This window comes from Oncorhynchus kisutch, unplaced genomic scaffold, assembly GCF_002021735.2.
Source record: "Oncorhynchus kisutch isolate 150728-3 unplaced genomic scaffold, Okis_V2 Okis09a-Okis19a_hom, whole genome shotgun sequence".
NCBI classification, from domain to species: Eukaryota; Metazoa; Chordata; class Actinopteri; order Salmoniformes; family Salmonidae; genus Oncorhynchus; species Oncorhynchus kisutch.
The window spans coordinates 7506220-7530893 of NW_022261985.1; the positions used below are offsets into that span (position 1 = coordinate 7506220).

The 24674-nt window shown below is 45.0% G+C and overlaps 1 protein-coding gene across 1 annotated transcript in view; it reads right to left on the reverse strand.

The window, feature by feature from the left end:
- The window catches only part of LOC116360610 (multiple epidermal growth factor-like domains protein 11), a 45380-nt gene extending 22746 nt beyond the window's left edge, over nucleotides 1-22634 (reverse strand). The window contains exons 1-2 of the mRNA XM_031815555.1: nucleotides 22493-22634; nucleotides 4476-4610 (exon numbers count right to left, since the gene is read on the reverse strand). The gene's annotated coding sequence lies outside the window, so the exon portion shown is untranslated. The remainder of the gene's footprint in view (nucleotides 1-4475; nucleotides 4611-22492) is intronic.
- Between the last annotated feature and the right edge of the window lie 2040 nt (nucleotides 22635-24674).

Consider the following 24674-nt stretch of genomic DNA (forward strand, 5'->3'; position numbering starts at 1 on the left):
GTGGTGAGGAGGAGGAGTCTACCGTGGTGAGGAGGAGGAGTCTACCGTGGTGAGGAGGAGGAGTCTACCGTGGTGAGGAGGAGGAGTCTACCATGGTGAGGAGGAGGAGTCTACCGTGGTGAGGAGGAGGAGTCTATCGTGGTGAGGAGGAGGAGTCTACCGTGGTGAGGAGGAGGAGTCTACCGTGGTGAGGAGGAGGAGTCTACCGTGGTGAGGAGGAGGAGTCTACCGTGGTGAGGAGGAGGAGTCTACCGTGGTGAGGAGGAGGAGTCTACCGTGGTGAGGAGGAGGAGTCTACCGTGGTGAGGAGGAGGAGTCTATCGTGGTGAGGAGGAGGAGTCTATCGTGGTGAGGAGGAGGAGTCTACCGTGGTGAGGAGGAGGAGTCTATCGTGGTGAGGAGGAGGAGTCTATCGTGGTGAGGAGGAGGAGTCTACCGTGGTGAGGAGGAGGAGTCTACCGTGGTGAGGAGGAGGAGTCTACCGTGGTGAGGAGGAGGAGTCTACCGTGGTGAGGAGGAGGAGTCTACCGTGGTGAGGAGGAGGAGTCTATCGTGGTGAGGAGGAGGAGTCTACCGTGGTGAGGAGGAGGAGTCTACCGTGGTGAGGAGGAGGAGTCTACCGTGGTGAGGAGGAGGAGTCTACCGTGGTGAGGAGGAGGAGTCTACCGTGGTGAGGAGGAGGAGTCTATCGTGGTGAGGAGGAGGAGTCTACCGTGGTGAGGAGGAGGAGTCTACCGTGGTGAGGAGGAGGAGTCTATCGTGGTGAGGAGGAGGAGTCTACAGATCACAATGACTACAGATCACAATGACTACATATCACAATGACTACAGATCACAATGACTACATATTACAATGACTACATATCACAATGACTACAGATCGTAATGACTACATATCATAATGACTACAGATCGTAATGACTACAGATCACAATGACTACAGATCACAATGACTACAGATCGTAATGGCTACAGATCACAATGACTACAGATCGCAATGACTACAGATAACAATGACTACAGATGACAATTTCTACAGATTACAATGACTACATATCACAATGACTACAGATCATAATGACTACAGATCATAATGACTACAGATCACAATGGCTACAGATCATAATGACTACAGATGAAAATGACTACATATCCTAATGACTACAGATCACAATGACTACAGATGACAAAGAATACAGATGACAATGACTACAGATCGCAATGGCTGCAGATCACAATTTCTACAGATCACAATGACTACAGATCACAATGGCTACATATCACAATGACTACAGATCACAATGACTACAGATGACAATGACTACATATCGTAATGACTACAGATCAAAATGACTACAGATGACAAAGAATACAGATGACAATGACTACAGATCGCAATGACTGCAGATCACAATTTCTACAGATCACAATGACTACAGATCGTAACGACTACAGATCACAATGACTACAGATCGCAATGACTACAGATAACAATGACTACAGATGACAATTTCTACAGATTACAATGACTACATATCACAATGACTACAGATCACAATGGCTACAGATCACAATGACTACATATGAAAATGACTACATATCGTAATGACTACAGATCACAATGACTACAGATGACACTGACTACAGATGACAATTTCTACAGATTACAATGACTACATATAACAATGACTACAGATCATAATGACTACAGATCACAATGGCTACAGATCACAACGACTACAGATGACAATGCCTACAGATCGCAATGACCGCAGATCACAATTTCTACAGATCACAATGACTACAGATCATAATGGCTGCAGATCACAATGACTACAGATGACAATGACTACAGATCATAATGACTACAGATCACAATAACTACAGATCACAATAACTACAGATCACAATGGCTACAGATCACAACGGCTACAGATATTAATGGCTACAGATCACAATAACTAGATAATAATGGTTACAGATCACAATGACTACAGACCGTAATGACTACAGATCACAATGACTACAGATCACAATGACTACAGATCATTATGACTACAGATCACAATGACTACATTACTTCTGGACACAAAGGGTACTCAGAGCTCCTCCTCCTCACCACTCTATAGCCTTTATTGCACTGTGGACCAGGCAGGGGAGAGGAACGGTCATAACGGATCTATGTTATGACATATCTACATCTCAACAGCTCTATGTCATATTAACAGATCTATGTCAGAACAGATTTATGTCACATTAATAGATCTATGTCATATTACCAGATCTATGTCCTATTAACAGATCTATGTCATATTACCAGATCTATGTCATATTACCAGATCTATGTCAGAACAGATTTATGTCATATTAACAGATCTATGTCATATTACCAGATCTATGTCCTATTAACAGATCTGTCATATTAACAGATATATGTCCTATTACCAGATCTATGTCATATTAACAGATATATGTCCTATTACCAGATCTATGTCATATTAACAGATCTATGTCCTAACAGATTTGTCATATTAACAGATATATGTCATATTACCAGATCTATGTCATATTACCAGATCTATGTCATATTACCAGATCTATGTCATATTACCAGATCTATGTCATATTACCAGATCTATGTCCTATTAACAGATCTATGTCATATTACCAGATCTATGTCATATTACCAGATCTATGTCCTATTACCAGATCTATGTCATTTTAACAGATTTATGTCCTAACAGATCTATGTCATATTAATAGATCTATGTCCTATTACCAGATCTATGTCATATTAACAGATCTATGTCCTAACAGATTTATGTCCTAACAGATTTATTTCATATTAACAGATCTATGTCATATTAACAGATCTATGTCCTAAAAGTAACAAATCTATGTCCTAATAGAGATATGTCATATTACCGGATCGATGGCTTAATAGATTTGTGTCCTGATAGATCTATGTCATAACAATAACAGATCTATGTCCTAATAGATCTATGTCCTAACAGTAACAGATCTATGTCCTAATAGATCTATGTCCTAACAGTAACAGATCTATGTCCTAATAGATCTATGTCCTAACAGATGGTTCTGTGATTAAGCCACAGAACAATCTGAACAATGAATAACATTGGCTGAGACTTGAAGATGAGCATTAGCTCGATGTGATGTGGAGGAGATCCGGCTTCAGGTTTATGACTGATTATAATTCAAAATGTAACCATAATTAAATAAGTTAAGCTGTGTTGATATCTGCTGAAAAAAAAGACAATAAATGACAAATTAATGTTGTAGGTAAGACAAATGAGTTGGCTAAAGTACAAACTGTCTGGCATCCAGGCTAGTGGAAAGAGGTTTGAGGCAGAGTGATAACAGAGACCTATGTCCCATCTCCAAACAGTCCTAGAGACAGAGATAGCAGAGACTGTAAGGGGTTTGAGGCAGAGTGATAACAGAGACCTATGTCCCATCTCCAAACAGTCCTAGAGACAACGAGAGCAGAGACTGTAAGGGGTTTGAGGCAGAGTGATAACAGAGACCTATGTCCCATCTCCAAACAGTCCTAGAGACAGAGATAGCAGAGACTGTAAGGGGTTTGAGGCAGAGTGATAACAGAGACCTATGCCCCATCTCCAAACAGTCCTAGAGACAGAGAGAGCAGAGACTGTAAGAGGTTTGAGGCAGAGTGATAACAGAGACCTATGTCCCATCTCCAAACAGTCCTAGAGACAGAGAGAGCAGAGACTGTAAGAGGTTTGAGGCAGAGTGATAACAGAGACCTATGTCCCATCTCCAAACAGTCCTAGAGACAGAGAGAGCAGAGACTGTAAGAGGTTTGAGGCAGAGTGATAACAGAGACCTATGTCCCATCTCCAAACAGTCCTAGAGACAGAGATAGCAGAGACTGTAACGGGTTTGAGGCAGAGTGATAACAGAGACCTATGTCCCATCTCCAAACAGTCCTAGAGACAGAGAGAGCAGAGACTGTAAGAGGTTTGAGGCAGAGTGATAACAGAGACCTATGTCCCATCTCCAAACAGTCCTAGAGACAACGAGAGCAGAGACTGTAAGGGGTTTGAGGCAGAGTGATAACAGAGACCTATGTCCCATCTCCAAACAGTCCTAGAGACAACGAGAGCAGAGACTGTAAGAGGTTTGAGGCAGAGTGATAACAGAGACCTTATGTCCCATCTCCAAACAGTCCTAGAGACAGAGAGAGCAGAGACTGTAAGGGGTTTGAGGCAGAGTGATAACAGAGACCTATGTCCCATCTCCAAACAGTCCTAGAGACAGAGAGAGCAGAGACTGTAAGGGGTTTGAGGCAGAGTGATAACAGAGACCTATGTCCCATCTCCAAACAGTCCTAGAGACAGAGAGAGCAGAGACTGTAAGGGGTTTGAGGCAGAAAGAACAACGACTGATAGAAAGTGGTTTGAAGCAGAGCGAACAGAGAGACTAGAGAAACTCACCTTGGTTACACAGAGAGCCACAGAATCCTGACAGACACTCACAGTGTCCTGTGATGTGGTGACAGGGACCATCGCTATGGATACACTGAGGACAGGACTGACTGCAGCGCTGACCATAGAACCCTGGAGAACAGACTGAAAACACAGGGGACAGGGTGAGGGGGTTAGTGTGTGTGTGTGTGTGTGTGTGTGTACTTACAAACACATATATTTCTGAGACAACCACAGATACAAAGCTAAGACACTACCAGACACTACCAGACACTACCACATTACCAGACACTACCAGACACTACCACATTACCAGACACTACCAGACACTACCACATTACCAGACACTACCAGACACTACCAGACACTACCAGACACCACCAGACACTACCAGACACTACCAGACATTACCAGACACTACCAGACACCACCAGACATTACCAGACACTACCACATTACCAGACACTACCAGACACCACCAGACATTATCAGACACCACCAGACACTACCAGACACTACCGGACACTACCAGACACCACCAGACACCACCAGACACTACCGGACACTACCAGACACAACCAGACACAACCAGACACAACCAGACACTACTGGACACTACCGGACACTACCGGACACTACCAGACACAACCAGACACAACCAGACACTACTGGACACTACCAGACACTACCAGACACGGCAAGACACTACTGGACACTACTGGACACTGCCAGACACTACCCCACACTACCGGACACTACCAGACACTAGAAGACACTCCCGGACACTCACGGACAATCTTGGACACTGCCAGACACTACCAGACACGGCAAGACACTACCATACACTACCAGACACTATCAGACATTACCAGACACTACCAGACACTAACAGACACTACCAGACATTACCAGACACTACCAGACATTACCAGACACTACCAGACACTACCAGACACTACCAGACATTACCAGACATTACCAGACACTACCAGACACTACCAGGCACTACCAGACACTACCAGACATTACCAGACATTACCAGACATTACCAGACACTACCAGACACTACCAGACACCACCAGACACTACCGGACACTACCAGACATTACCAGACAATACCAGACATTACCAGACACTACCGGACACTACCGGAAACTACCGGACACTACCGGACACTACCGGACACTACCGGACACTACCGGACACTACCGGACACTAGCAGACACTACCGGACACTACCGGACACTACCAGACAATACCAGACACTACCAGACACTACCAACACTACCAGACACTACTGGACACTACACACCAAAGATAACATTAAACACTCAAACTCTCATAGCATTTCCTATTTCCAATTTATCCTCTCCTCTCCTCTCCTCTCCTCTCCTCTCCTCTCCTCTCCTCTCCTCTCCTCTCCTCTCCTCTCCTCTCCTCTCCTCTCCTCTCCTCTCCTCTCCTCTCCTCTCCTCTCCTCTCCTCTCCTCTCCTCTCCTCTCCTCTCCCTCTCTCTCCCTCTCTTTTCCTTTCATCTTTCAGGTTCACATGAGGTAAAGTCTGAAGCCAAGGAAGAAAAAGACTTTGACAGCCCACTCTGTTCTCTACTGTAGTCCTCTGTAGTGAAGGACCAGAACAGTTAGAGAGCATAGCTTTGTCCTCCTTGACTGAGGCTGCAGCATCCCAAATGGTTTACAGTGCACTATGAAGGGAATAGGGCCACAGTCTGTGCCACTCAGGCCATATGTCTTCCTTAAGCTCTTAATTAGTTTGCATTGATGTTTCTCGAAGTGGCGAGAGGAGGAGTTAACAGGTCAGAATGATGTTTCCTTCCTGCTCTGTCTAATGAGAGGAGGAGTTAACAGGTCAGAATGATGTTTCCTTCCTGCTCTGTCTAATGAGAGGAGGAGTTAACAGGTCAGAATGATGTTTCCTTCCTGCTCTGTCTAATGAGAGGAGGAGTTAACAGGTCAGAATGATGTTTCCTTCCTGCTCTGTCTAATGAGAGGAGGAGTTAACAGGTCAGAATGATGTGTCCTTCCTGCTCTGTCTAATGAGAGGAGGAGTTAACAGGTCAGAATGATGTTTCCTTCCTGCTCTGTCTAATGAGAGGAGGAGTTAACAGGTCAGAATGATGTTTCCTTCCTGCTCTGTCTAATGAGAGGAAGGAGTTAACAGGTCAGAATGATGTTTCCTTCCTGCTCTGTCTAATGAGAGGAGGAGTTAACAGGTCAGAATGATGTTTCCTTCCTGCTCTGTCTAATGAGAGGAGGAGGTTAACAGGTCAGAATGATGTTTCCTTCCTGCTCTGTCTAATGAGAGGAGGAGTTAACAGGTCAGAATGATGTGTCCTTCCTGCTCTGTCTAATGAGAGGAGGAGTTAACAGGTCAGAATGATGTTTCCTTCCTGCTCTGTCTAATGAGAGGAAGGAGTGAACAGGTCAGAATGATGTTTCCTTCCTGCTCTGTCTAATGAGAGGAGGAGTTAACAGGTCAGAATGATGTTTCCTTCCTGCTCTGTCTAATGAGAGGAGGAGTTAACAGGTCAGAATGATGTTTCCTTCCTGCTCTGTCTAATGAGAGGAGGAGTTAACAGGTCAGAATGATGTTTCCTTCCTGCTCTGTCTAATGAGAGGAAGGAGTTAACAGGTCAGAATGATGTTTCCTTCCTGCTCTGTCTAATGAGAGGAGGAGTCAACAGGTCAGAATGATGTTTCCTTCCTGCTCTGTCTAATGAGAGGAAGGAGTCAACAGGTCAGAATGATGTTTCCTTCCTGCTCTGTCTAATGAGAGGAGGAGTTAACAGGTCAGAATGATGTTTCCTTCCTGCTCTGTCTAATGAGAGGAGGAGTTAACAGGTCAGAATGATGTTTCCTTCCTGCTCTGTCTAATGAGAGGAGGAGTTAACAGGTCAGAATGATGTTTCCTTCCTGCTCTGTCTAATGAGAGGAGGAGTTAACAGGTCAGAATGATGTTTCCTTCCTGCTCTGTCTAATGAGAGGAGGAGTTAACAGGTCAGAATGATGTTTCCTTCCTGCTCTGTCTAATGAGAGGAGGAGTTAACAGGTCAGAATGATGTGTCCTTCCTGCTCTGTCTAATGAGAGGAGGAGTTAACAGGTCAGAATGATGTTTCCTTCCTGCTCTGTCTAATGAGAGGAAGGAGTGAACAGGTCAGAATGATGTTTCCTTCCTGCTCTGTCTAATGAGAGGAGGAGTTAACAGGTCAGAATGATGTTTCCTTCCTGCTCTGTCTAATGAGAGGAGGAGTTAACAGGTCAGAATGATGTTTCCTTCCTGCTCTGTCTAATGAGAGGAGGAGTTAACAGGTCAGAATGATGTTTCCTTCCTGCTCTGTCTAATGAGAGGAAGGAGTTAACAGGTCAGAATGATGTTTCCTTCCTGCTCTGTCTAATGAGAGGAGGAGTCAACAGGTCAGAATGATGTTTCCTTCCTGCTCTGTCTAATGAGAGGAAGGAGTCAACAGGTCAGAATGATGTTTCCTTCCTGCTCTGTCTAATGAGAGGAGGAGTTAACAGGTCAGAATGATGTTTCCTTCCTGCTCTGTCTAATGAGAGGAGGAGTTAACAGGTCAGAATGATGTTTCCTTCCTGCTCTGTCTAATGAGAGGAGGAGTTAACAGGTCAGAATGATGTTTCCTTCCTGCTCTGTCTAATGAGAGGAGGAGTTAACAGGTCAGAATGATGTTTCCTTCCTGCTCTGTCTAATGAGAGGAGGAGTTAACAGGTCAGAATGATGTTTCCTTCCTGCTCTGTCTATTGAGAGGAAGGGGTTAACAGGTCAGAATGATGTTTCCTTCCTGCTCTGTCTAATGAGAGGAAGGAGTTAACAGGTCAGAATGATGTTTCCTTCCTGCTCTGTCTAATGAGAGGAGGAGTTAACAGGTCAGAATGATGTTTCCTTCCTGCTCTGTCTAATGAGAGGAGGAGTTAACAGGTCAGAATGATGTTTCCTTCCTGCTCTGTCTAAAGAGAGGAGGAGTTAACAGGTCAGAATGATGTTTCCTTCCTGCTCTGTCTAATGAGAGGAGGAGTTAACAGGTCAGAATGATGTTTCCTTCCTGCTCTGTCTAATGAGAGGAAGGAGTTAACAGGTCAGAATGATGTTTCCTTCCTGCTCTGTCTAATGAGAGGAGGAGTTAACAGGTCAGAATGATGTTTCCTTCCTGCTCTGTCTAATGAGAGGAAGGAGTTAACAGGTCAGAATGATGTTTCCTTCCTGCTCTGTCTAATGAGAGGAGGAGTTAACAGGTCAGAATGATGTTTCCTTCCTGCTCTGTCTAATGAGAGGAGGAGTTAACAGGTCAGAATGATGTTTCCTTCCTGCTCTGTCTAATGAGAGGAGGAGTTAACAGGTCAGAATGATGTTTCCTTCCTGCTCTGTCTATTGAGAGGAGGAGTTAACAGGTCAGAATGATGTTTCCTTCCTGCTCTGTCTATTGAGAGGAGGAGTTAACAGGTCAGAATGATGTTTCCTTCCTGCTCTGTCTAATGAGAGGAGGAGTTAACAGGTCAGAATGACGTTTCCTTCCTGCTCTGTCTAATGAGAGGAAGGAGTTAACAGGTCAGAATGATGTTTCCTTCCTGCTCTGTCTATTGAGAGGAGGAGTTAACAGGTCAGAATGATGTTTCCTTCCTGCTCTGTCTAATGAGAGGAGGAGTTAACAGGTCAGAATGATGTTTCCTTCCTGCTCTGTCTAATGAGAGGAGGAGTTAACAGGTCAGAATGATGTGTCCTTCCTGCTCTGTCTAATGAGAGGAGGAGTTAACAGGTCAGAATGATGTTTCCTTCCTGCTCTGTCTAATGAGAGGAAGGAGTTAACAGGTCAGAATGATGTTTCCTTCCTGCTCTGTCTATTGAGAGGAGGAGTTAACAGGTCAGAATGATGTTTCCTTCCTGCTCTGTCTAATGAGAGGAGGAGTTAACAGGTCAGAATGATGTTTCCTTCCTGCTCTGTCTAATGAGAGGAGGAGTTTACAGGTCAGAATGATGTTTCCTTCCTGCTCTGTCTAATGAGAGGAGGAGTTAACAGGTCAGAATGATGTTTCCTTCCTGCTCTGTCTAATGAGAGGAGGAGTTAACAGGTCAGAATGATGTTTCCTTCCTGCTCTGTCTAATGAGAGGAGGAGTTAACAGGTCAGAATGATGTTTCCTTCCTGCTCTGTCTAATGAGAGGAGGAGTTAACAGGTCAGAATGATGTTTCCTTCCTGCTCTGTCTAATGAGAGGAGGAGTTAACAGGTCAGAATGATGTTTCCTTCCTGCTCTGTCTAATGAGAGGAGGAGTTAACAGGTCAGAATGATGTTTCCTTCCTGCTCTGTCTATTGAGAGGAAGGGGTTAACAGGTCAGAATGATGTTTCCTTCCTGCTCTGTCTAATGAGAGGAAGGAGTTAACAGGTCAGAATGATGTTTCCTTCCTGCTCTGTCTAATGAGAGGAGGAGTTAACAGGTCAGAATGATGTTTCCTTCCTGCTCTGTCTAATGAGAGGAGGAGTTAACAGGTCAGAATGATGTTTCCTTCCTGCTCTGTCTAAAGAGAGGAGGAGTTAACAGGTCAGAATGATGTTTCCTTCCTGCTCTGTCTAATGAGAGGAGGAGTTAACAGGTCAGAATGATGTTTCCTTCCTGCTCTGTCTAATGAGAGGAAGGAGTTAACAGGTCAGAATGATGTTTCCTTCCTGCTCTGTCTAATGAGAGGAGGAGTTAACAGGTCAGAATGATGTTTCCTTCCTGCTCTGTCTAATGAGAGGAAGGAGTTAACAGGTCAGAATGATGTTTCCTTCCTGCTCTGTCTAATGAGAGGAGGAGTTAACAGGTCAGAATGATGTTTCCTTCCTGCTCTGTCTAATGAGAGGAGGAGTTAACAGGTCAGAATGATGTTTCCTTCCTGCTCTGTCTAATGAGAGGAGGAGTTAACAGGTCAGAATGATGTTTCCTTCCTGCTCTGTCTATTGAGAGGAGGAGTTAACAGGTCAGAATGATGTTTCCTTCCTGCTCTGTCTATTGAGAGGAGGAGTTAACAGGTCAGAATGATGTTTCCTTCCTGCTCTGTCTAATGAGAGGAGGAGTTAACAGGTCAGAATGACGTTTCCTTCCTGCTCTGTCTAATGAGAGGAAGGAGTTAACAGGTCAGAATGATGTTTCCTTCCTGCTCTGTCTATTGAGAGGAGGAGTTAACAGGTCAGAATGATGTTTCCTTCCTGCTCTGTCTAATGAGAGGAGGAGTTAACAGGTCAGAATGATGTTTCCTTCCTGCTCTGTCTAATGAGAGGAGGAGTTAACAGGTCAGAATGATGTGTCCTTCCTGCTCTGTCTAATGAGAGGAGGAGTTAACAGGTCAGAATGATGTTTCCTTCCTGCTCTGTCTAATGAGAGGAAGGAGTTAACAGGTCAGAATGATGTTTCCTTCCTGCTCTGTCTATTGAGAGGAGGAGTTAACAGGTCAGAATGATGTTTCCTTCCTGCTCTGTCTAATGAGAGGAGGAGTTAACAGGTCAGAATGATGTTTCCTTCCTGCTCTGTCTAATGAGAGGAGGAGTTTACAGGTCAGAATGATGTTTCCTTCCTGCTCTGTCTAATGAGAGGAGGAGTTAACAGGTCAGAATGATGTTTCCTTCCTGCTCTGTCTAATGAGAGGAGGAGTTAACAGGTCAGAATGATGTTTCCTTCCTGCTCTGTCTAATGAGAGGAGGAGTCAACAGGTCAGAATGATGTTTCCTTCCTGCTCTGTCTAATGAGAGGAGGAGTTAACAGGTCAGAATGATGTGTCCTTCCTGCTCTGTCTAATGAGAGGAAGGAGTTAACAGGTCAGAATGATGTTTCCTTCCTGCTCTGTCTAATGAGAGGAGGAGTTAACAGGTCAGAATGATGTTTCCTTCCTGCTCTGTCTAATGAGAGGAGGAGTTAACAGGTCAGAATGATGTGTCCTTCCTGCTCTGTCTAATGAGAGGAAGGAGTTAACAGGTCAGAATGATGTTTCCTTCCTGCTCTGTCTAATGAGAGGAAGGAGTTAACAGGTCAGAATGATGTTTCCTTCCTGCTCTGTCTAATGAGAGGAGGAATCAACAGGTCAGAATGATGTTTCCTTCCTGCTCTGTCTAATGAGAGGAAGGAGTTAACAGGTCAGAATGATGTTTCCTTCCTGCTCTGTCTAATGAGAGGAAGGATTTAACAGGTCAGAATGATGTGTCCTTCCTGCTCTGTCTAATGAGAGGAAGGAGTTAACAGGTCAGAATGATGTTTCCTTCCTGCTCTGTCTAATGAGAGGAGTAGTTAACAGGTCAGAATGATGTTTCCTTCCTGCTCTTTCTAATGAGAGGAAGGAGTTAACAGGTCAGAATGATGTTTCCTTCCTGCTCTGTCTAATGAGAGGAGGAGTCAACAGGTCAGAATGATGTGTCCTTCCTGCTCTGTCTAATGAGAGGAAGGAGTTAACAGGTCAGAATGATGTGTCCTTCCTGCTCTGTCTAATGAGAGGAGGAGTCAACAGGTCAGAATGATGTTTCCTTCCTGCTCTGTCTAATGAGAGGAGGAGTCAACAGGTCAGAATGATGTTTCCTTCCTGCTCTGTCTAATGAGAGGAAGGAGTTAACAGGTCAGAATGATGTTTCCTTCCTGCTCTGTCTAATGAGAGGAAGGAGTTAACAGGTCAGAATGATGTGTCCTTCCTGCTCTGTCTAATGAGAGGAGGAGTTAACAGGTCAGAATGATGTGTCCTTCCTGCTCTGTCTAATGAGAGGAAGGAGTTAACAGGTCAGAATGATGTGTCCTTCCTGCTCTGTCTAATGAGAGGAGGAGTCAACAGGTCAGAATGATGTTTCCTTCCTGCTCTGTCTAATGAGAGGAGGAGTCAACAGGTCAGAATGATGTTTCCTTCCTGCTCTGTCTAATGAGAGGAAGGAGTTAACAGGTCAGAATGATGTTTCCTTCCTGCTCTGTCTAATGAGAGGAAGGAGTTAACAGGTCAGAATGATGTGTCCTTCCTGCTCTGTCTAATGAGAGGAGGAGTTAACAGGTCAGAATGATGTGTCCTTCCTGCTCTGTCTATTGAGAGGAAGGAGTTAACAGGTCAGAATGATGTGTCATTCCTGCTCTGTCTAATGAGAGGAGGAGTTAACAGGTCAGAATGATGTTTCCTTCCTGCTCTGTCTAATGAGAGGAGGAGTTAACAGGTCAGAATGATGTGTCATTCCTGCTCTGTCTAATGAGAGGAGGAGTTAACAGGTCAGAATGATGTTTCCTTCCTGCTCTGTCTAATGAGAGGAAGGAGTTAACAGGTCAGAATGATGTTTCCTTCCTGCTCTGTCTAATGAGAGGAGGAGTTAACAGGTCAGAATGATGTTTCCTTCCTGCTCTGTCTAATGAGAGGAGGAGTCAACAGGTCAGAATGATGTTTCCTTCCTGCTCTGTCTAATGAGAGGAGGAGTCAACAGGTCAGAATGATGTTTCCTTCCTGCTCTGTCTAATGAGAGGAGGAGTTAACAGGTCAGAATGATGTTTCCTTCCTGCTCTGTCTAATGAGAGGAGGAGTTAACAGGTCAGAATGATGTTTCCTTCCTGCTCTGTCTAATGAGAGGAGGAGTCAACAGGTCAGAATGATGTTTCCTTCCTGCTCTGTCTAATGAGAGGAGGAGTCAACAGGTCAGAATGATGTTTCCTTCCTGCTCTGTCTAATGAGAGGAGGAGTCAACAGGTCAGAATGATGTTTCCTTCCTGCTCTGTCTAATGAGAGGAGGAGTCAACAGGTCAGAATGATGTTTCCTTCCTGCTCTGTCTAATGAGAGGAGGAGTTAACAGGTCAGAATGATGTGTCCTTCCTGCTCTGTCTAATGAGAGGAAGGAGTCAACAGGTCAGAATGATGTTTCCTTCCTGCTCTGTCTAATGAGAGGAGGAGTCAACAGGTCAGAATGATGTTTCCTTCCTGCTCTGTCTAATGAGAGGAGGAGTTAACAGGTCAGAATGATGTGTCCTTCCTGCTCTGTCTAATGAGAGGAGGAGTTAACAGGTCAGAATGATGTTTCCTTCCTGCTCTGTCTAATGAGAGGAGGAGTTAACAGGTCAGAATGATGTTTCCTTCCTGCTCTGTCTAATGAGAGGAGGAGTCAACAGGTCAGAATGATGTTTCCTTCCTGCTCTGTCTAATGAGAGGAGGAGTCAACAGGTCAGAATGATGTTTCCTTCCTGCTCTGTCTAATGAGAGGAGGAGTCAACAGGTCAGAATGATGTGTCCTTCCTGCTCTGTCTAATGAGAGGAGGAGTTAACAGGTCAGAATGATGTTTCCTTCCTGCTCTGTCTAATGAGAGGAGGAGTTAACAGGTCAGAATGATGTTTCCTTCCTGCTCTGTCTAATGAGAGGAGGAGTCAACAGGTCAGAATGATGTTTCCTTCCTGCTCTGTCTAATGAGAGGAGGAGTCAACAGGTCAGAATGATGTTTCCTTCCTGCTCTGTCTAATGAGAGGAGGAGTCAACAGGTCAGAATGATGTTTCCTTCCTGCTCTGTCTAATGAGAGGAAGGAGTCAACAGGTCAGAATGATGTTTCCTTCCTGCTCTGTCTAATGAGAGGAGGAGTCAACAGGTCAGAATGATGTTTCCTTCCTGCTCTGTCTAATGAGAGGAGGAGTTAACAGGTCAGAATGATGTGTCCTTCCTGCTCTGTCTAATGAGAGGAGGAGTTAACAGGTCAGAATGATGTTTCCTTCCTGCTCTGTCTAATGAGAGGAAGGAGTTAACAGGTCAGAATGATGTTTCATTCCTGCTCTGTCTAATGAGAGGAAGGAGTTAACAGGTCAGAATGATGTTTCCTTCCTGCTCTGTCTAATGAGAGGAGGAGTCAACAGGTCAGAATGATGTTTCCTTCCTGCTCTGTCTAATGAGAGGAAGGAGTTAACAGGTCAGAATGATGTTTCCTTCCTGCTCTGTCTAATGAGAGGAGGAGTTAACAGGTCAGAATGATGTTTCCTTCCTGCTCTGTCTAATGAGAGGAAGGAGTTAACAGGTCAGAATGATGTGTCCTTCCTGCTCTGTCTATTGAGAGGAGGAGTTAACAGGTCAGAAGGATGTTTCCTTCCTGCTCTGTCTAATGAGAGGAGGAGTCAACAGGTCAGAATGATGTTTCCTTCCTGCTCTGTCTAATGAGAGGAGGAGTTAACAGGTCAGAATGATGTGTCCTTCCTGCTCTGTCTAATGAGAGGAGGAGTTAACAGGTCAGAATGATGTTTCCTTCCTGCTCTGTCTAATAAGAGGAGGAGTTAACAGGTCAGAATGATGTTTCCTTCCTGCTCTGTCTAATGAGAGGAGGAGTCAACAGGTCAGAATGATGTTTCCTTCCTGCTCTGTCTAATGAGAGGAGGAGTCAACAGGTCAGAATGATGTTTCCTTCCTGCTCTGTCTAATGAGAGGAGGAGTCAACAGGTCAGAATGATGTGTCCTTCCTGCTCTGTCTAATGAGAGGAGGAGTTAACAGGTCAGAATGATGTTTCCTTCCTGCTCTGTCTAATGAGAGGAGGAGTTAACAGGTCAGAATGATGTTTCCTTCCTGCTCTGTCTAATGAGAGGAGGAGTCAACAGGTCAGAATGATGTTTCCTTCCTGCTCTGTCTAATGAGAGGAGGAGTCAACAGGTCAGAATGATGTTTCCTTCCTGCTCTGTCTAATGAGAGGAGGAGTCAACAGGTCAGAATGATGTTTCCTTCCTGCTCTGTCTAATGAGAGGAAGGAGTCAACAGGTCAGAATGATGTTTCCTTCCTGCTCTGTCTAATGAGAGGAGGAGTCAACAGGTCAGAATGATGTTTCCTTCCTGCTCTGTCTAATGAGAGGAGGAGTTAACAGGTCAGAATGATGTGTCCTTCCTGCTCTGTCTAATGAGAGGAGGAGTTAACAGGTCAGAATGATGTTTCCTTCCTGCTCTGTCTAATGAGAGGAGGAGTTAACAGGTCAGAATGATGTTTCCTTCCTGCTCTGTCTAATGAGAGGAGGAGTCAACAGGTCAGAATGATGTTTCCTTCCTGCTCTGTCTAATGAGAGGAGGAGTCAACAGGTCAGAATGATGTTTCCTTCCTGCTCTGTCTAATGAGAGGAGGAGTCAACAGGTCAGAATGATGTGTCCTTCCTGCTCTGTCTAATGAGAGGAGGAGTTAACAGGTCAGAATGATGTTTCCTTCCTGCTCTGTCTAATGAGAGGAGGAGTTAACAGGTCAGAATGATGTTTCCTTCCTGCTCTGTCTAATGAGAGGAGGAGTCAACAGGTCAGAATGGTGTTTCCTTCCTGCTCTGTCTAATGAGAGGAGGAGTTAACAGGTCAGAATGATGTTTCCTTCCTGCTCTGTCTAATGAGAGGAAGGAGTTAACAGGTCAGAATGATGTTTCATTCCTGCTCTGTCTAATGAGAGGAGGAGTCAACAGGTCAGAATGATGTTTCCTTCCTGCTCTGTCTAATGAGAGGAGGAGTCAACAGGTCAGAATGATGTTTCCTTCCTGCTCTGTCTAATGAGAGGAGGAGTCAACAGGTCAGAATGATGTTTCATTCCTGCTCTGTCTAATGAGAGGAGGAGTCAACAGGTCAGAATGATGTTTCCTTCCTGCTCTGTCTAATGAGAGGAGGAGTCAACAGGTCAGAATGATGTTTCCTTCCTGCTCTGTCTAATGAGAGGAGGAGTTAACAGGTCAGAATGATGTTTCCTTCCTGCTCTGTCTAATGAGAGGAAGGAGTTAACAGGTCAGAATGATGTGTCCTTCCTGCTCTGTCTATTGAGAGGAGGAGTTAACAGGTCAGAATGATGTTTCCTTCCTGCTCTGTCTAATGAGAGGAGGAGTCAACAGGTCAGAATGATGTTTCCTTCCTGCTCTGTCTAATGAGAGGAGGAGTTAACAGGTCAGAATGATGTGTCCTTCCTGCTCTGTCTAATGAGAGGAGGAGTTAACAGGTCAGAATGATGTTTCCTTCCTGCTCTGTCTAATGAGAGGAGGAGTTAACAGGTCAGAATGATGTTTCCTTCCTGCTCTGTCTAATGAGAGGAGGAGTCAACAGGTCAGAATGATGTTTCCTTCCTGCTCTGTCTAATGAGAGGAGGAGTCAACAGGTCAGAATGATGTTTCCTTCCTGCTCTGTCTAATGAGAGGAGGAGTCAACAGGTCAGAATGATGTGTCCTTCCTGCTCTGTCTAATGAGAGGAGGAGTTAACAGGTCAGAATGATGTTTCCTTCCTGCTCTGTCTAATGAGAGGAGGAGTTAACAGGTCAGAATGATGTTTCCTTCCTGCTCTGTCTAATGAGAGGAGGAGTCAACAGGTCAGAATGATGTTTCCTTCCTGCTCTGTCTAATGAGAGGAGGAGTCAACAGGTCAGAATGATGTTTCCTTCCTGCTCTGTCTAATGAGAGGAGGAGTCAACAGGTCAGAATGATGTTTCCTTCCTGCTCTGTCTAATGAGAGGAAGGAGTCAACAGGTCAGAATGATGTTTCCTTCCTGCTCTGTCTAATGAGAGGAGGAGTCAACAGGTCAGAATGATGTTTCCTTCCTGCTCTGTCTAATGAGAGGAGGAGTTAACAGGTCAGAATGATGTGTCCTTCCTGCTCTGTCTAATGAGAGGAGGAGTTAACAGGTCAGAATGATGTTTCCTTCCTGCTCTGTCTAATGAGAGGAGGAGTTAACAGGTCAGAATGATGTTTCCTTCCTGCTCTGTCTAATGAGAGGAGGAGTCAACAGGTCAGAATGATGTTTCCTTCCTGCTCTGTCTAATGAGAGGAGGAGTCAACAGGTCAGAATGATGTTTCCTTCCTGCTCTGTCTAATGAGAGGAGGAGTCAACAGGTCAGAATGATGTGTCCTTCCTGCTCTGTCTAATGAGAGGAGGAGTTAACAGGTCAGAATGATGTTTCCTTCCTGCTCTGTCTAATGAGAGGAGGAGTTAACAGGTCAGAATGATGTTTCCTTCCTGCTCTGTCTAATGAGAGGAGGAGTCAACAGGTCAGAATGGTGTTTCCTTCCTGCTCTGTCTAATGAGAGGAGGAGTTAACAGGTCAGAATGATGTTTCCTTCCTGCTCTGTCTAATGAGAGGAAGGAGTTAACAGGTCAGAATGATGTTTCATTCCTGCTCTGTCTAATGAGAGGAGGAGTCAACAGGTCAGAATGATGTTTCCTTCCTGCTCTGTCTAATGAGAGGAGGAGTCAACAGGTCAGAATGATGTTTCCTTCCTGCTCTGTCTAATGAGAGGAGGAGTCAACAGGTCAGAATGATGTTTCATTCCTGCTCTGTCTAATGAGAGGAGGAGTCAACAGGTCAGAATGATGTTTCCTTCCTGCTCTGTCTAATGAGAGGAGGAGTCAACAGGTCAGAATGATGTTTCCTTCCTGCTCTGTCTAATGAGAGGAGGAGTTAACAGGTCAGAATGATGTTTCCTTCCTGCTCTGTCTAATGAGAGGAAGGAGTTAACAGGTCAGAATGATGTGTCCTTCCTGCTCTGTCTATTGAGAGGAGGAGTTAACAGGTCAGAATGATGTTTCCTTCCTGCTCTGTCTAATGAGAGGAGGAGTCAACAGGTCAGAATGATGTTTCCTTCCTGCTCTGTCTAATGAGAGGAGGAGTTAACAGGTCAGAATGATGTTTCCTTCCTGCTCTGTCTAATGAGAGGAAGGAGTTAACAGGTCAGAATGATGTGTCCTTCCTGCTCTGTCTATTGAGAGGAGGAGTTAACAGGTCAGAATGATGTTTCCTTCCTGCTCTGTCTAATGAGAGGAGGAGTCAACAGGTCAGAATGATGTTTCCTTCCTGCTCTGTCTAATGAGAGGAGGAGTTAACAGGTCAGAATGATGTGTCCTTCCTGCTCTGTCTAATGAGAGGAGGAGTTAACAGGTCAGAATGATGTTTCCTTCCTGCTCTGTCTAATGAGAGGAGGAGTTAACAGGTCAGAATGATGTTTCCTTCCTGCTCTGTCTAATGAGAGGAGGAGTCAACAGGTCAGAATGATGTTTCCTTCCTGCTCTGTCTAATGAGAGGAGGAGTCAACAGGTCAGAATGATGTTTCCTTCCTGCTCTGTCTAATGAGAGGAGGAGTCAACAGGTCAGAATGATGTGTCCTTCCTGCTCTGTCTAATGAGAGGAGGAGTTAACAGGTCAGAATGATGTTTCCTTCCTGCTCTGTCTAATGAGAGGAGGAGTTAACAGGTCAGAATGATGTTTCCTTCCTGCTCTGTCTAATGAGAGGAGGAGTCAACAGGTCAGAATGATGTTTCCTTCCTGCTCTGTCTAATGAGAGGAGGAGTCAACAGGTCAGAATGATGTTTCCTTCCTGCTCTGTCTAATGAGAGGAGGAGTCAACAGGTCAGAATGATGTTTCCTTCCTGCTCTGTCTAATGAGAGGAAGGAGTCAACAGGTCAGAATGATGTTTCCTTCCTGCTCTGTCTAATGAGAGGAGGAGTCAACAGGTCAGAATGATGTTTCCTTCCTGCTCTGTCTAATGAGAGGAGGAGTTAACAGGTCAGAATGATGTGTCCTTCCTGCTCTGTCTAATGAGAGGAGGAGTTAACAGGTCAGAATGATGTTTCCTTCCTGCTCTGTCTAATGAGAGGAGGAGTTAACAGGTCAGAATGATGTTTCCTTCCTGCTCTGTCTAATGAGAGGAGGAGTCAACAGGTCAGAATGATGTTTCCTTCCTGCTCTGTCTAATGAGAGGAGGAGTCAACAGGTCAGAATGATGTTTCCTTCCTGCTCTGTCTAATGAGAGGAGGAGTCAACAGGTCAGAATGATGTGTCCTTCCTGCTCTGTCTAATGAGAGGAGGAGTTAACAGGTCAGAATGATGTTTCCTTCCTGCTCTGTCTAATGAGAGGAGGAGTTAACAGGTCAGAATGATGTTTCCTTCCTGCTCTGTCTAATGAGAGGAGGAGTCAACAGGTCAGAATGGTGTTTCCTTCCTGCTCTGTCTAATGAGAGGAGGAGTTAACAGGTCAGAATGATGTTTCCTTCCTGCTCTGTCTAATGAGAGGAAGGAGTTAACAGGTCAGAATGATGTTTCATTCCTGCTCTGTCTAATGAGAGGAGGAGTCAACAGGTCAGAATGATGTTTCCTTCCTGCTCTGTCTAATGAGAGGAGGAGTCAACAGGTCAGAATGATGTTTCCTTCCTGCTCTGTCTAATGAGAGGAGGAGTCAACAGGTCAGAATGATGTTTCATTCCTGCTCTGTCTAATGAGAGGAGGAGTCAACAGGTCAGAATGATGTTTCCTTCCTGCTCTGTCTAATGAGAGGAGGAGTTAACAGGTCAGAATGATGTTTCCTTCCTGCTCTGTCTAATGAGAGGAGGAGTCAACAGGTCAGAATGATGTTTCCTTCCTGCTCTGTCTAATGAGAGGAGGAGTCAACAGGTCAGAATGATGTTTCCTTCCTGCTCTGTCTAATGAGAGGAGGAGTTAACAGGTCAGAATGATGTTTCCTTCCTGCTCTGTCTAATGAGAGGAGGAGTTAACAGGTCAGAATGATGTTTCCTTCCTGCTCTGTCTAATGAGAGGAGGAGTCAACAGGTCAGAATGATGTTTCCTTCCTGCTCTGTCTAATGAGAGGAGGAGTCAACAGGTCAGAATGATGTTTCCTTCCTGCTCTGTCTAATGAGAGGAGGAGTCAACAGGTCAGAATGATGTTTCCTTCCTGCTCTGTCTAATGAGAGGAGGAGTCAACAGGTCAGAATGATGTTTCCTTCCTGCTCTGTCTAATGAGAGGAGGAGTTAACAGGTCAGAATGATGTTTCCTTCCTGCTCTGTCTAATGAGAGGAGGAGTCAACAGGTCAGAATGATGTTTCCTTCCTGCTCTGTCTAATGAGAGGAGGAGTCAACGGGTCAGAATGATGTTTCCTTCCTGCTCTGTCTAATGAGAGGAGGAGTTAACAGGTCAGAATGATGTTTCCTTCCTGCTCTGTCTAATGAGAGGAGGAGTTAACAGGTCAGAATGATGTTTCCTTCCTGCTCTGTCTAATGAGAGGAGGAGTCAACAGGTCAGAATGATGTTTCCTTCCTGCTCTGTCTAATGAGAGGAGGAGTCAACAGGTCAGAATGATGTTTCCTTCCTGCTCTGTCTAATGAGAGGAGGAGTCAACAGGTCAGAATGATGTTTCCTTCCTGCTCTGTCTAATGAGAGGAGGAGTCAACAGGTCAGAATGATGTTTCCTTCCTGCTCTGTCTAATGAGAGGAGGAGTTAACAGGTCAGAATGATGTGTCCTTCCTGCTTTGTCTAATGAGAGGAAGGAGTCAACAGGTCAGAATGATGTTTCCTTCCTGCTCTGTCTAATGAGAGGAGGAGTCAACAGGTCAGAATGATGTTTCCTTCCTGCTCTGTCTAATGAGAGGAGGAGTTAACAGGTCAGAATGATGTGTCCTTCCTGCTCTGTCTAATGAGAGGAGGAGTTAACAGGTCAGAATGATGTTTCCTTCCTGCTCTGTCTAATGAGAGGAGGAGTTAACAGGTCAGAATGATGTTTCCTTCCTGCTCTGTCTAATGAGAGGAGGAGTCAACAGGTCAGAATGATGTTTCCTTCCTGCTCTGTCTAATGAGAGGAGGAGTCAACAGGTCAGAATGATGTTTCCTTCCTGCTCTGTCTAATGAGAGGAGGAGTCAACAGGTCAGAATGATGTGTCCTTCCTGCTCTGTCTAATGAGAGGAGGAGTTAACAGGTCAGAATGATGTTTCCTTCCTGCTCTGTCTAATGAGAGGAGGAGTTAACAGGTCAGAATGATGTTTCCTTCCTGCTCTGTCTAATGAGAGGAGGAGTCAACAGGTCAGAATGATGTTTCCTTCCTGCTCTGTCTAATGAGAGGAGGAGCCAACAGGTCAGAATGATGTTTCCTTCCTGCTCTGTCTCAGTGTAAATAATATAATAGACTGAACTGTGAACTGGGTGACTGCAGTTTAACTCCCTGACACAGAAGGACGCACACAAAGAAGTAGACATGCTCGCTGTACACGCACATAGAGAGGCATGCACGTACTCACACACAGACATTACATTATACCTAGACATACACACAGACATTACATTATACCTAGACATACACACAGACATTACATTATACCTAGACATACACACAGACATTACATTTTACCTAGACATACACACAGACATTACATTATACCTAGACATACACACACACATTACATTATACCTAGACATACACACACACATTACATTTTACCGAGACATACACACAGACATTACATTTTACCTAGACATACACACAGACATTACATTTTACCTAGACATACACACAGACATTACATTTTACCTAGACATACACACAGACATTACATTTTACCTAGACATACACACAGACATTACATTATACCTAGACATACACACAGACATTACATTATACCTAGACATACACACATACATTACATTTTACCTAGACATACACACACACATTACATTATACCTAGACATACACACACACATTACATTTTACCGAGACATACACACAGACATTACATTTTACCTAGACATACACACAGACATTGCATTATACCTAGACATACACACACACATTACATTATACCTAGACATACACACACACATTACATTTTACCGAGACATACACACAGACATTACATTTTACCTAGACATACACAGACATTACATTTTACCTAGACATACACACACACATTACATTATACCTAGACATACACACACAGACATTACATTATACCTAGACATACACACAGACATTACATTTTACCTAGACATACACACAGACATTACATTATACCTAGACATACACACAGACATTACATTATACCTAGACATACACACAGACATTACATTTTACCTAGACATATACACACAGAGATGAAGGCAAGTCTACGTAGGAACACATACGCAAATACACAGAGAGGCCATTTTACTTGACTAGCTGCTCTGATTATCTGTGTGTGTGTGTGTGTGTGTGTGTGTGTGTGTGTGTGTGTGTGTGTGTGTGTGTGTGCAGGCATATGTGTGTGTGTGTGTTGTTGTTCTCTTACTGCGTCTGCAGGAGGTGCCTCTGTATCCGGGGGCACACACACACGTCCCGTCCTCTGGTGAGCAGGAGCCTCCGTTCTCACAGGTACAGGAGTAGGAGCAGTCTGGGCCCCATCGGCCCTCCACACACACACTGTCACAGTTCACACCTGGAGGAAACATGGGGAACACCGCTCAGTAACTCATCTTACTGGGCAGAGTCTGGGGCCCTCCCTCATCTCATCAGAGTCTGGGGCCCTCCCTCATCTCATCAGAGTCTGGGGTCCTCCCTCAGAGTCTGGGGCTCTCCCTCAGAGTCTGGGGCCCTCCATCAGAGTCTGGGGCCCTCCCTCAGAGTCTGGGGCCCTCCCTCATCTCATCAGAGTCTGGGGCCCCCCCTCAGAGTCTGGGGCCCTCCCTCATCTCATCAGAGTCTGGGGCCCTCCATCAGAGTCTGGGGCCCTCCCTCAGAGTCTGGGGCCCTCCCTCATCTCATCAGAGTCTGGGGCCCCCCCTCAGAGTCTGGGGCCCTCCCTCAGAGTCTGGGGCCCTCCCTCATCTCATCAGAGTCTGGGGCCCTCCCTCAGAGTCTGGGGCCCTCCACTGTCCCTCCACGGCTGTGGACAGAACTATAATGTATAGAGTAAGCGACTTACTCTATACATTATAGTGTCGTTTATAAAGGATTTGTGAATGGAAGAGAAGGACACAGAGAGACAGAGACAGAGACACAGAGACAGAGACAGAGAGACAGAGCGACAGAGACAGACAGAGACAGAGAGACAGAGAGACACAGACACAGACAGAGAGACAGAGAGACAGAGACAGACAGAGACAGAGAGACAGACCCAGGCAGAGAGACAGAGACAGAGAGACAGAGAGAGAGACAGAGACAGAGACACAGACAGAGACACAGAGACAGAGAGACAGAGTGATAGTTAGCTTTCTCTCCTTCCTCTCCCCTCTGAGTGCCCCTTTCTAACCCCTATCGTCCAGGGAGAGACAGAACTAAATGAAACAGGAACAGTCCCAGAGATGGGAGAAAGGTAGAGTCCCAGGGAGAGATGTAGAAAGGTAGAGTCCCAGGGAGAGATGGAGAAAGGTAGAGTCCCAGGGAGAGATGGAGAAAGGTAGAGTCCCAGGGAGAGATGGAGAAAGGTAGAGTCCCAGGGAGAGATGGAGAAAGGTAGAGTCATCAGGGAGAGATGGAGAAAGGTAGAGTCCCAGGGAGAGATGGAGAAAGGTAGAGTCCCAGGGAAAGATGTAGAAAGGTAGAGTCATCAGGGAGAGATGGAGAAAGGTAGAGTCCCAGGGAGAGATGGAGAAAGGTAGAGTCATCAGGGAGAGATGGAGAAAGGTAGAGTCCCAGGGAGAGATGGAGAAAGGTAGAGTCATCAGGGAGAGATGGAGAAAGGTAGAGTCCCAGGGAGAGATGGAGAAAGGTAGAGTCATCAGGGAGAGATGGAGAAAGGTAGAGTCATCAGGGAGAGATGGAGAAAGGTAGAGTCCCAGGGAGAGATGGAGAAAGGTAGAGTCCCAGGGAGAGATGGAGAAAGGTAGAGTCCCAGGGAGAGATGGAGAAAGGTAGAGTCATCAGGGAGAGATGGAGAAAGGTAGAGTCCCAGGGAGAGATGGAGAAAGGTAGAGTCCCAGGGAGAGATGGAGAAAGGTAGAGTCCCAGGGAGAGATGGAGAAAGGTAGAGTCATCAGGGAGAGATGGAGAAAGGTAGAGTCATCAGGGAGAGATGACGAGAAAAGGGCAACCAGTGAAGATGCTTATGCTTATTTATTTTATCTTGTGTCCTTTAACCATTTGTACATTGTTAAAACACTGTATATATATAATATGACATTTGTAATGTCTTTATTGTTTTGAAACTTCTGTATGTGTAATGTTTACTGTTCATTTTTATTGTTTATTTCACTTTATATATTAACTTTATATATTATCTACCTCACTTGCTTTGGCAATGTTAACACATGTTTCCCATGCCAATAAAGCCCTTGAATTGAATTGAAAGGTAGAGTCCCAGGGAGAGATGGCATTGGTAGCATTAGCAGTGCTTCTCAAATTGTGTGTGTGTGTGTGTGTGTGTGTTTGTGTAGTCTGTCTCAGCAGGACTGGGTTGAGGAACTGAGGACTCACTGGGGATTCAACTAGAACAGAATCCCTGGGTCTAACACACTTACACCCAAACACACACA